Source organism: Lolium perenne, chromosome 2 (genome assembly GCF_019359855.2).
Source record: "Lolium perenne isolate Kyuss_39 chromosome 2, Kyuss_2.0, whole genome shotgun sequence".
NCBI classification, from domain to species: Eukaryota; Viridiplantae; Streptophyta; class Magnoliopsida; order Poales; family Poaceae; genus Lolium; species Lolium perenne.
Window position 1 is genome coordinate 301646840 of NC_067245.2, and position 14391 is coordinate 301661230.

The following is a 14391-nucleotide window of genomic DNA, read 5'->3' on the forward strand; positions in this document are numbered from 1 at the left end:
TTGGAATCCTTAGTGGTGTTAAAGGTTGGCTCCTTGAGCGGCCTCCCTGTGTCTGGCAATACGTTGTAGTCTGTTGTTAACCTTGACGCCATATATTCTGCTTGCATCCCGAAAGTTTCTGATAATCGATGAAAATCCTTGTCGCACTTATCAGCCATCGCAAAACTTCCCTTTACTGTGATTGGTCCCTTGGGCCCAGGCTACCTCCACAGTAAGTATGTGTAGTGTGGTACTGCCATAAATCTTGCGTAAGCTGATCGTCCTAACAAAGCATGATACTGCGACAGAAAATCCACAACCTCGAACTCCAACCTCTCTATTCTGTAGTTTTCGCGGGTTCCAAACTGAGCATCAAGATTGATTTTTCCCAATGGGCAAATCGGCTTCTCCGGTGTGATACCATGGAAACGTGTGTCTGTTGGTGATAGGTTTGCCAGAGATATATTCATTTTCCTCAATGTATCTGCGTACATGAGGTTTAAACTGCTCCCGCCATCGATGAAGACTCACGAAACGTCGAATCCTGCGATTACTGCGGGTAAGATCAAGGCAGATTGTCCTGGTCGTGGAACCTGTTGTGGTTGATCGGCGATGGTAAAACCGATATCTTGTCCTGACCAATTTAAGTACTCTATCATAGGCGGAGGCATCTTGTCTGCCATGAAGACCTGTCACGATATTACTTTCTGAGCTCTATTGGATGGCCTTCCTTTCTGAATCATCGAGACCGCACCATTAGTGTCAATATAAGGTCCTGGTTTGGGAGCTGCCGCCAACTGCAACTGGTGTCGATTCGCATCTGTAATTGCGGGTGGAGGTGGGAGGTGAATCTCACTCCTTGGCCCCTGGGGGTTTCTATTCATTGCTTGCGTGTTAGCTTGCCCTGCATATCTCATCATTGCCTGGAAATTTCGACAGTCCTTCTGTAGATGCCCTGACTGCCTCTTTCCATTGTTGTCGAGGAAAAAATGCATTTGGCATGGTCCGTTCAAGAGATCCTCGGGTGATACATATGGTCTCTAAAACCTTGGTCCACTATTTTGTCTATTGGAACGGGAACCGTCCCTGTAATCACTGTGCTGCTCGCCACTTTTTTGATAATCATCTCTATTGTTTTCTCCACTGTTGCCTCGAAATCCAGCTGAAGTTTGGCCTGGAGTGTCGTAATTTGAGAACTGTCGAGGGAATCGTCGTCTATTTTGAAAATTTCAGTTGCGGTCCTCCTCAGGTGACCTGTGTCATTTATTGTGAACAACATTTTCTCCATCCGCCCACCGATTCGCTATTTCCATGAGTGCTGATATCGTCTTTGGGTTGGTTCTCCCCAAATCCTCGACAAAATCTCTCCTTCTAATGCCCGCAACGAACACATCTATCGCCCTCTCGTCAGATATGTTCTCTGTCGAGTTTTTAATGATGTTCCACTTTTGGATGTACGTCCTCATTGATTCATCGTACTTCTGCCTGCAAGCCCTCAGTTGCTCCAATGACGCGGGTTTCTTGCACGTGGATCGAAAATTCTTCACAAAGATGTCCTCGAAACTTTCCCAGCTGTCGATAGACTCAGGAGATAGATTCTTTATCCACGATCGCGCGACACCACTTAAGTGTACCTGAATAATTTGCATGGCCGTTGCTCTAGTTCCACCCATGAGCTTCACCGTCTCGAGATAATCAACTAACCAATCCTCAGGATCTTGCAGGCCGTCGAACTTTTTGTAATTATCGGGTAGTTTAAATCCTGATGGAACTCGAGTTTTGCGGACTCACCTCGTGAAGCAAGGTAGCCCACACACGTTCCCTTCTTTCTTGTCGCGCTCTATCTACCCTTTCTTGAGTTGATGCGTCTCTTGATCCACTTGCTCTTGCTGGATCTTGCACCACTGTGGTAGGTCATGGACTATATTGCCTTGCAGATCCTTCGGGAGGTGTGCTTGCGAACACTGTTCCCATGGCTCCAACTCCAGCCATAGCCATGTTATTATACAGTGCTTCCCTTGGATCTCCAGGTGGTGGTTTAGACGCCAAGATGAAAGCTTGAGTCGCCATATATCTAGCCTCTGCTGTTTTGGGAATAATATTCCCCCTTGTATCTATCGACATAAAGGACATGTCGAGATTTCGAACTAGGTTCTCCCTCTCCTCCTCAGGTATGTTTTGTAATCGAGATCTGGCCCTGCGTCGAGCTTCCCTATGGCTGCTTCCCGAAGTACCTGATTGTCGGCTCAGTTCTGCTCTTCGCCTGCTCGATGCTGAAGCCGCTTCTTGCCTCCTATCCAACTCGATTTTTTGTTTTTCGAGCTGCCGCCTGGCGCGTGCGAGTCTATATTGATATGCTTGTAGCTCTTCCGCTGTCGCGGTCACAGTCATTGGTTCTGTGCCATCAATGGCTCTCGCAACTCTATCCTATACCGCCTGCGGAAATTGCACCATCTCCCACGTTCCAGGCCTGACATACTTGCTTCCTAAACCTCGCGTAAGATCAGCGGGGTCGACGTACGGGTTTCCCAGCTCGTCGAAGTTTTCAGATGTCTCCTCCTGAGGTCGGCTTGTTTCTCTGATCGCATAGATCTGATGATATTTTGAGTTTAGATTGGTGACACCATCGTATAGATCAGTGAAGACCTCTCCAACAATGGTGGATCTGTCGATGAAGCCGAAACTATCGACGCTGTCGGACTCGCTGCTTATATTGGAGTCCGCAGACGACTCGAAGGACATGTCGCTGAAGATCTTGGCGAGCTTTTCACTTGCCATAATGTTGATGAAGCGTGGCCGTGAAATCTCCTCGTCTCCTGTCTCGACCGATGACGACGAGGCCGAAGAATCGTAATCGATCGCCGACAATCCCGATGGAACCGGAACCTCGAGACGATACGATCCTTCTTTCTCGACGCGGACGCAGAACTTTCCGAACGTCATCTCCATGGGCTCCTCCAGATACGCATATGCATCCAAATGGGAGGGCGGGTGAGGAACAAAAGCGACTAGATCAGTTTCGATCCGTTTACCTCTGTCCATCGTGTCCCTAGCTGTCGAAGAAGTCGACGATCTTGAACGTGCCATCGAGATCAGCTCCTTGTCGCCTCTAATTCCCACATATGGCGCCAATTGATAAGGGATTGACTTATCAATGCCTACGGATTGTAGACTAGGGTTTAGTTGGAAGTAGAGGGCAAGTCGATCTCGAGGATTTCAGCCGAAAAGTACTCGACGAATAGAAAACTAGGGTTCCGTTGACAATGAATCGATCCTCTCTTCGTCCCTCGACTCCCCCTTATATAGGAGGCAGAGCCGAGGGTTTCGTGTTACACAAGATTACATATTCCGGGAGACTCTCTGAGTTCAACCCGTAAAGTTACACATCTCTATATTTCCTAATACAACTCTATCTTTCCTAAATACAAATTGGGCTTCCGAGCTTCATATTCTTCGGGTCGTGGGCCTTCAGTAAACCCCGGGTACCTTTTCTGGCAGGCCCATTGGGGATGCCTATGTCACATGTTGACTGAATACCCATCATAAAAGATTGGTAGATGCAAGACTATATAGATGGGAACTTCTCTGTTTCTGATGGTACAATATGATTTTTAATTTTTTTATCAATTTTGTTTAACTATGAATCGTGTGCTTACTAGTTATCAATATAAAGGTGTATTTGAGAGTTTCACAACCAGCTACATGTCCACTACCGTCCCATAAAAAACCGACAAAGGAAATATATTAATATCATAAATATACTAATTACACTTAGCCTCCGCAACAACGCAGTACCCTAATGACAATATAGTGCACATATGCAAAAAAAACACAAAAAAGTCTCGCTACAATGATATATTCCTTGTAGCAACAGATCAAACACCACCAAGACAACATCAGAAATCCATCTTCTCCAAAAACAACGCCTTCTAGAAGGGAACAATGCATGGTGTCGTCGCCCTAATCATAGATGGTAGGTTTTCACCCTGAAGAAAGTCTGCGCTAATAAAAAAATGCCTTTAACAAGGCCATTGTCAGGTATAACAAATTAAGGCTAGACCTTGGGTTTTCACCCTGGAGTTTAGACTCAACTTCTCGTGTGTTGTTGTTCCCATTTGTCGATGACGATACTACAATCTACGAATCACCAAGTCAATTCCTCGTTGCCACCAGGACTCGAACCGTCATTACTAGTACTCAGATCTTGGCTTTCGTGTCATTCTCCACCCCTGACTTCACCATGTAACAAAAGACATGTACCACGATGGAAACAAACTGTAGAGCTTTGTATCGCTCCCTCTGAAACCAAACGGTCAGAAAACATAGTTGTGTGCGACCCAATCCTATCCGATCTGGCAATCTCCAGGCATGAGTCGCCCAGTGGAGGTCTTCGGTGGAGCCTTCCGAAACTCGACACTTCGGCTAGATCAATGAAGACAGGCATCAAGCAGATCTTCATCTTGACGTGAGACGGATCTTCATCCTTTTATTAAAGCCAAAATAGTAGCCCCCACGCCCCCTGTCGACAACATGCATGATCTGCCACTCCAACCCCTGCCAGGAGCCCATGGGCTAGTACAACATCGAGAAAGGCAACGACAAATCAGGGTCGACCCTCCATCAGATCCATCCCCACCATGCATCGAAGAGGATCTGGGGAGGCGACATGGGAGACACCTAGATTAAACAATCTAGGGTTTTGTCCAACACCACCCCGCCCAACCCTACATCTCTGCCACCAATCATGGCGCCATCGGGAGAGGGCCTCCACCACCGCCCCGACCATGGGCGCCGCCCTGGTCGCTGCACGTTGATGACCAGCCATCTTGGCCCCAGCAGTTCCAGCGGCCATCTCCGACATCCACTGTTGGAGATATGCCCAAGAGGCAATAATAAAATGGTTATTATTATATCTTTGTGTTTATGATAAATGTTTGCATCCATGTTATAATTGTATTAACCTGAAACATTAATACTTGTGTGTTTTATAAACATAAAAGAGTCCCTAGTAAACCTCTTGTTAAACTAGCTTCTTGATTAATAGATGATCATAGTTTCATGATCATGAACATTGAATGTTATTAATAATAAGATCATATCATTAGGTGAATGATGTGATGGACATACACCCATAGTAAGCGTAGCATATGATAAAGTCATTAAGTTCGTTTTGCTTCAAGCTTTAAGATACATAGTAACATGATCCTTCGACCATGAGATCATGTTAATCACCTACACCGAATGGATGCTTTGATGACATCAAACACTACTTCGTAAATGGGTGGTTATAAAGTTGGCATTAAGTGTTCGGAAAGTAAAAGTTGAAGCGTGTGGATCAATAGTGGGATTTGTCCATCCAAATAAAGGATAAATATACTCTGGGCCCTCTCGATGGAATGTGTCGTTGTGGTGGAATGACAGATGCCATAGGATGGCTTAAGTTGGGGCTGGATGTACACTTGAGGATCTGGGTGAGGGGAAGGTTTTGAGAAAGAGAGAGAATGAACTCAAGATCGTATTGATTCTCAAGAACTTGGCCAAGGGCCAGAGGTTGAAGACGTACGGCTACAAAACCAGAGTCTATCCTCTACTGAATGAATCGTTCGTTGTCTCCCTGTCATCTGTTGTCTGTTTTCCCACGCAGGGATGCCCCTCCTCTCCTTATATAGGGGATAGGTGGCTTACAAGGGAAGAAACCCTAATGGCATCTTTGATGACCTAAGCTACTTTATAAAGCTTATTTGGCTCCAGTGACGATGCTTCTGTCTTTAATCAGAGGCTGATGACCTCGTCCGGTTTATTTTATGTCATCATCTGCTTTGGCGTTGGGGCTTCAATTAAAGATGAAGTGCTTCGCTCATCTTGTCCTTTAGTCCTTGAGGGAATCTTTGACCGGGGTGCCGACATGCTACAGTTGAGACCATGCCGGATCCCCGGTATCTTTTACCGGTATAAACCGGACTCTTGTTCATCTTACCATGAGAGCTTAGTTGGCTTGGGCGTATCTCCGGCTTAGATATCACTGGTTGCCCTTACTCCAGCATACCCCTCCTAGTATACCGGATTGTTTCATCCAACACTATCATTTCAAGCATTCATAATCTAGTTTATTCTTTAACCCGGTTTAGTTTATGTCGGTATCATCTATTTCGGTATACTCCTTGGGTATACCGGTATAGTATACCCGTATACTCCTTTGGTATTCCGGATTGCTCAACCCAGATGACCTTTAAATCGCCGATCACCCTTATCTTTGGTTAGAAAGGACCATGTCCGGATTACCTGTGTAAACCAGTTTCTGGCTACCTTACATAGAAGAGCTCAGTACACTCTTGACCTACCGGGGGTCATCCCCCCGACATTAGTCCCCGAAGCTGGTGCGGGTCAGCGGTGCTAGCCGATGGGCCGTACCAGGTTCACTTGAACTCTATACCGGATTAGTTATTCCGTTTTTTTCTTTTTTATCTTCCGAACTTCATCTGCATTTCTCCAGCGCAGGACCACACTAAACCGGAAACATTCATAACTTATCCGGTTTTTAAGCGGTGCCCCCTTAATCAATTCATCCTCGAAGAAGGGCCCTATTGCACCTCCGCCGGTTTCTTTTATCAACAAGCCTCCGTTCGCTGAAAAATTTGCACTCTCATAGCATGATATTAAACAATACCGGTTTACACATGAAACCCGATGTATATATACTCGCAGTCCCCGAGATTTGGGTTAAGTGAGAAACACTTAGCGTGAATTTTCTAAAAAATCCGGTATGCATAATCCCCGAGTTTCGGGTTAAGTATGCACATAAAGCACTTCCTCTTTTTTTTACTGGCATCTTTTTCATACCGGTATATAGCCTTCTTGGGCGTTTACCGGAATAGATTTTGCCAGCTCGGGCATGTTTGATAATTTGCCTGCTTGGGCTTTTGTCATATACCGTTATATAGCCTTCTTGGGCGTTTATCGGAATAGATTTTGCCAGCTTGGGCATGTTTGACACTTTGCTTGCTTGGGCTTTTGTCATGTACCGGTATATAGCCGAAGAACCCGTTGAAGAGACTATTGAAGATACCGCCACTGCCGACAACGAACCGGCCACCACTGGCCAAGCTCCGGAGAGTTCCCCTCCAGAATATGTCTGATGAACCTTATCCCTGTGTCTCAAAAAACAACTCGTGAAATCCCCGGTATGCCGGGTGGGATGATGTAATATACAGTTAAATCCTTCTGGTGCTTCGAACTAAGCAGCTTTTAGGTCTGATATTGTTAGACTTGCTAAGTCCGGTATGTTTTAAACTATGTTTGGTTTCCGTGAACCGTTATGTCAAGCACTCTGGGTTCAATCCCGAGTTCAATTCGGTGTTTGCTTAGCTTTCTGACTTTGGCTCTATCTACCTATTTTGGGTGTTTTGACATATGAGGTCCAAAGTCTTTTTGCCGAACACACAATTTCTTGAACTTAGAGAAAAAACTTCGAGTAACTCAAATTTTTTGCAAAAAACCGGTATGACCGGGGTTAGTTAAATTTTATCACGGATTGTTTGCTTTCGGTTTCTTTCTCGTCATTCATGTGTTCAAATCCTTCCGGTTTGTCCTGCTTGCCTTGAAGCCGGGTTGCGGACAACAGCTAAGTCGAAGATTTACCTTTAGGTTAAACACAGTACTAAACCAAAAAAGAGAATTTTAAACAAACAAACCGGCGTACAGAAAAAAATAAACACATTGCATTGATAGAGGCCCAAAGTAGTAAAGACTATGGATTCATTCCTGAGTTCAATCCAATATATGCTCAGCTCTTTTACTTCGGCTCTGTCTACCTCTTTTGGGTGTTTTGACGTATGAGGCCGAAAGTTCTTTTGCCAAGCAAACAATTTCTTAAACTTAGAGAAAAAACTCGAAGATTTTACAAAAAACCGGTATACCCGGGGTTAGTTAAACTTTCTTCCAGATTGTTTGTTTTCGGTTTCTTTCTCGCCTTTCAGGTGTTGAAAACCTTTCGGTTTGTCTTTCTTCCCATGAAGGCGGGTTGCGGACAACAGCTAAGTCGAAGATTTACCTTTAGGTTAAACACACTACTAAACCGGGAAGAAAAGTTTCCAACAAACAAACCGGCATACATAAAAAATAAACTCATTGCATGCTATTTCGGCAAAGGCAGTCCCCGAGATACATTCGAGGTGCCGGCATATGATTGATAGCAAATAAGGTACAAAAAGAACTCCTTACATTACACCTTCAGCATGTTCTCGTCCCGCTCGGTCGGAAGCTTTTTCTGGCACCCGGACTTGGCAGGCCCAGCGCCCTCTTCTGCTGCTCCTTTGCCAGCGCATCCTGCACCGGCCATCATCACCTCAACGCTTCCGGCGCCGCGAGCAGCTGCAGGTCTTGGCGGATCCGGCGCCACCAGCACCAGCGATGGGTACCGGAGCTCTGGCACGGTGCCGAGGTAGACGCGGTGCGATCCGAACTCGATGATGCGACCGTTCTTGGGGAAGCGGCCGTCGTTGGCGAAGCAACCCGTGTTGTCATTGATGAAATCCAGCGAGTCGACGCGCTGGACGAGGCCAGACACCACATGCACTACAAGAAAAGTTCTGATAGACAACGTCTCAAAATCGTCCGCTAAGGGGTATTTTTCGTCGCCTATGGGCCTAACCCGACGATATGGGTTCTGTTGTGGAAACTGCGTCAGGCAAAGTCCTACGACGATTTTTTCGGTCCGTCGCGCTTGGGCGCCCTTCCGCCACGGAAAATCGGACCGTTGCCCAAGTGTTCAGGAGCCCGTTGGCTCGCGACGTCATGCAAGCCCGACACGTGGCGGTGAGCGTTAAGCGCGATTAACGGCGTTAACCGGCTGAAACCCCGTGGTAGATGGTAGGCCCACACGAGGCCTGCCACGTCTTAAGCGGGCCGGCCCAATAAGTTTGCGGGCCGGGCCAGCTGACATAGTTTGACCGGTCAACTATATAGCTGGGCTGGTCCATTAGTTACGTGGGCCGGGCCTAACCTCTAAGGTTGACTGGTCAAAACTTTAATGGGCCGGCCCACTAAGCATGTGGGCCGGGCCGAATGCACTCGATTGACCGGTCAACAGGCAAAAGGGCCGGCCCACAAGACATGTGGGACCCACTTTCCTGGTACCGGGCCGGCCCATTTACAAAGTGGGGTCCACATTAAAGCAACTGGGCCGGCCCAAGAAGTTAGTGGGCCGGCCCAATTAGCATGTGGGTCCCACTTTCCTGTTAAAAGGCCAGCCCATTTAGTATGTGGGGTCCACCATATAGCAAGTGGGCCGGCCCAACAAGATAGTGGGCCGGGCCAAAAACACAGGTGGGTCCCACTTTCCTGTTACAGGGCTGGCCCATTTAGCATGTGGGGTCCACCATAGAGCGAGTGGGCCGGCCCAACAAGATAGCGGGCCGGGCCAAAAAAGACTGGTGGGTCCCACTTCCCTGCTAAAGGGCCGGCCCATTTAGTATGTGGGGTCCACCATATAGCAAGTGGGCCGGCCCAACAAGATAGTGGGCCGGGCCAAAACGCTGGTGGGTCCCACTTTCCGGTTAAACGGCCGGCCCATTTAGTATGTGGGGTCCACCGTATAGCAAGTGGGCCGGCCCAACACGCTTGCGGGCCGGGCCAAAAACACAGGTGGGTCCCACCTTCCTGTAAAAGGGCCGGCCCATTTAGTATGTGGGGTCCACCATAGAGCAAGTGGGCCGGCCCAACAGGCTAGTGGGCCGGGCCAAAAACACAGGTGGGTCCCACATTCGTCTTAAAGGGCCGGCCCGTTTAGTACGTGCGGACCACCACAAAAGCAATTGGCCTGGCCCAACTAGTTGGTGGGCCGGCCCAGTAGTGGGTGGGGTCCACCTTAAAGCAAGTGGGCCGGCCCAATAAAAGTGTGGGGTCCACAGTTAATCAAGTGGGCTGGCCCAATAAGTAAGTGGGCCAGCCCGTTTAGTTGCTGTTTATATGCCGGCGTAAAAGGCGCTTTAGGATTTTGCGGGCCGGCACGTATGTGATTTCGCTTAATTGGGCCGTTTAAGGGATGGGAATTCGTGATTTAGATACTGAGAATATTTACGCAGCATTGATTTCTGTCGGATAGCCTCACTTACGACAAGCACCAAAGAAAAAATGCGCGAAAGAACTATAAAAACTAACTAAATATTACATCAGCTGCAAGGCTTTGAAAAAATATTACAGAACCCAGAGAAATTGAATGGTAATTAAACCTAGCAATACAATGAAGCGATCCGGCAATCTTTTAAGTTGTCCATGCAGCACCTATATCTGAAACAAAGACATTACAAGTTAAGACAGCAACAATGGAAACGCAAAGACACTGCAATATTGTTTGCCAAAGAATTTGGAACTCATCATTTCGTCGTTATAACAAGATCATTGTAATGCGCACAATAAGCAAACAAAGAGTGCATGCCGCATACCAACAGCCAATATAACGAGCATGTTAGAATGAAACAATGAGACTTACTACCGTCGAGTCCCATGCAAACCAACATGTTCGGGAGTACAAAATTGGCATGAACAACATAGTAGCAGGCTATAAATTTTGTAACAACGATCGAGCAAGATGAAGTAATGATGGCTACATCTACGAGCAGGGAATGTAAACCAAAAATAGAAGTTACGATGGCAAAAGCTAAAGAGGAGGGAATGTTAACCAACATGTGCCAAGTGCAATTACTTCATTTTGGCCGTGAACTAAATAATACTCCCGAACTTATAGTGAAGGGGATGCAAATCAAGATGTTTCGGGATATAAACTTGTAATGAGCAACACATAGAGGATAGTTAATGCTGGAGCTTAGGATGGACCAGATACGAGAATATAGTGGGATCACTGTGAACTTGTATAAGAGGGAATGCAAACCAATATGTTCAGCTTTCCATATGTGAGCGTCATGCCAAGTCAGAGAAACAAGTCAATAATGCAGCTTTTGAAGAACAAGATGGCACGCAAAATTATTATCTAGTAGTATGACAAGTTTATTTGTACTACATGCTAGATAGCAGAGTGATAGCATGCCAAACTAAGTCCTTACTTTGTTAGCTTACAATGAACTAGATACAAAACAATGGCATCACCTGTAGTACAGGGAATGCAAGCCAACATGTTCATGGAGTAAAAAATTGGCACAAACAACATAGTAGCAGGCCATAATTTTTGTAACAACGACTGAGCAAGATAAAGTTATGATGGCTAGATCTACAGAGCAGGGAATGTAAACCAAATATAGAAGTTACGATGCCAAAAGCTATAGAGCAGGGAATGCGAACCAACATGTGCAATTACTTAAAATTAGCCATGAACTAAATAATAGCAGGATGTTACTATAATACCTATAATTTTTGTAACAACGATCATACAAGATAGAAGTTATGATGGCTACATCTACAGAGCAGGGAATGCAAACCAAAATGATCAATCGCTTAAAGTTAGCAATGAAGTAGAAAATAGCAACGTGTTGTGGTCATAGCTAGGAATGAACTAAAAGAGCTTCAGACAAACAAGCATCTGAACCCAGAACATGGCGCTAAAACAAGGGACTTACATTAGGAGAAGCACTCTGTGGGAGTCACAGCAGATCTTCCTGGGGTTGATAGATCCGGTGATGAAGTACGCTACATGTGCTACTTGGGATTGGAGAGACGGCCATTACACTTCATGGTTACTCATCTCATCTGCAAAAAAGTAACGGCACGTCGTTAGCACAAACAGGTTCCCCCAAGATTAAACAAGAACTTCAGGCAAGCAATAGAAAAGCGACAGTAGAAGAGTTTAGATCATGCACGGCGCCGGTGAAGCAGATCCGGTTCATGCACAGCGGTGTCGGTGAGCAAGATACGATGCGGTGGACGACTGATCCGGCGAAGCGGCTCCTGTGGGGTGGACGATACCGCAGCTGAAGCGACTGCGGTAGACTGCTGGATGAGCATATGGTTTCGAGGTACGGCGGGGATGATCCGGTCCGGTTGATGACGGCGTCGATGAAGCGGCTCCGGCAGGCAGCCGGATGACGAGGATCGCGAGGGCTCGGGTAGGCCAGGGAAGTCCGGCGGGGATGTTCCGGTGCGGTGGTCGTGGAGGTGGGAGAGAGGGACTTGGGAAGTTCCGGTGGGTGGTCTGAGGGAAATGAATTTTTTTTGGGAGGGTTTCCGGGCTAGGGAGGTGGTGATTCAAAAAATGACGGGCAGACCCCCCCCCCCACCAACCGACTTTGCTGCCATCTCCACAGGGGTAGAATGGGAATTTGGAAGCGTGTGAAATTTTTGTATTTTGTGGGCGGGAAGTTTTGCCGCTATGAAATTTTGAATTTGGCCACCGTCCAAGTATAATGATTAAAAATTGTGAGACCGTACTAGTACCTCTGTTCAAGGCCGAGTGCAAAATCAAATCATCATCACGTTGAAAATTTGTTACCAACTTACCATGATCATGATATACCTCTGAAAATGGGCGCATCCACTAAAACTTGCAAAGTATAATGATACAAATTTGTGAGACCGTACTAGTACTTATGTTCAAGGTCGAGTGCAACATCAAATCATCATTACATTGAAAATTGTGTTACCATGATCATGATATTTCTCTGAATTTGGCGCATCCGCTAAATCTCGCAAAGGATAATGATAAAAAAAAATGTGAGATTGTACTAGTTCTTATGTTCAAGGCCGAGTACAAGATCAAATCATCATCACGTTGAAATTTGTTACAATGATCATGACATATCTCTAAAATTGGTGCATCCGCTAAATCTTGCACGTGGCGCATCTCGGTGCGGAGCAACAGGTCGGTGCTATCAAGGTTGAGGCGTCGGTAGCGTCATCGGGCTCTCCTCTCTTGATAGATCTTCTACATGGCGCGGCGCACCACCCGCCGATAAGCAGTCACATGTGAGACCGAGGTGGAGACGTCCCCGGCATCCTCGAGGCGCGGCCGCCCTTCTACGAGCCAGCGTCGACTCAAGGTATGAATCCATGTGGTGCCTTAGATTTATTTTTCTTCTCTTATGATTATTTTGAGCCGAACATGCGTGCTCTTTCTCTGAATATATTGCTTGAAAAGCTTACCAAGTTACTTAAATTCACTTCGTTCTTAATCTTGCGAGCTAATATTGTTATTTTTAATGAACGGTGGTGCGCGCAAGCAGAATTATTTGTGGGTGTGTTGAGCTGTTAGGCATAAGTCGAAATCCTCATCTAAACGAGGCCTCAGCTTAACACATAAAAAAGGTGTTCAATCTCGCCCACAATACCCTCTTCTTTCCTCTCCCTTTATTGGAACTTGTTTTGCAGACAAGAAAGTGGCACGTGTAATGTGAGTAAAACCCTCTTAGCCAAAATCATCTACGAGCAAGATTTTCTATATTGTAGATGCCCCAATTGACTCTCATCCCCAAAGTAGTTTTTTTATGTCAGTATAGACTTCTTTACTAGATGTATACTATAGTACATGGCATGCATTTGCCTAATGAGCAGCATTGTATTGCTATTCTAGCCAACCTGATCGATATGTCAAGCTTCATGCACGAGATGCCATGTTTAATTTACTCCCTCGCTCTGATCCATATTTCTTGATGTGAAATGAATGTGAATCGGAGGGAGTACTTTTCTTAGATAGTACTATACATTTCAAAAAAAACTACTACATCACAAATGCATCAAAAGAGTACTACATCACAAGACCACCACGGTTGTACTAGTAGAGTTTAATGCTGAACTTCCAAAGGGATTAAGATTACACATATGAACTTTAAACATGACCAGGAGCATGAGGGCCAGCAGCAGGGGCGTTGACGTGGAGCAAGCTAGGCAAGACGTAATTCTGGAGGAAGAGGCCATATGACGCGTGCTTGGCCTGGGTTGCAGGGCGGTGTTTCCCCCTATGTACTTAGGCCTACACCCATCGCATGTTGGATCAGGCTGTGGATGTCCTTCTAGAGAAATTTGCCACATAATGGGCAAAATAGCTCCCCGCGCATGCAGAAACGAATTTCATCACCCTTCAGCCGCTTGAGAACATAGCGGCTTTTCCGGTCCCTGCGCACCTAGCTTGTTGTTGTCCATGTCATCAGAATACTCCTATGAATTATTAAGTACTACATAATCAGGTTTTTTATGACAGATCGAATAAATACTCCACTAACATAATCAAACCTTAGAAACCCTAAAATTAAATGTGTAGAACAAGTAAATGGCAGAATAAATCGTAATAAATCATGAGAAACCCTATGAACAACCATGAACATAAGCCACAACAATTGCAAGTCCACTAAGTATGAACACATAAATTGATTATGTGACTACATGGCAGATTAGTCGAAATTAAACTAGAATCTGATCTTACGAATCGTAGAATCAATTACATCTACAAGAACAAGGTAGGATATCAAA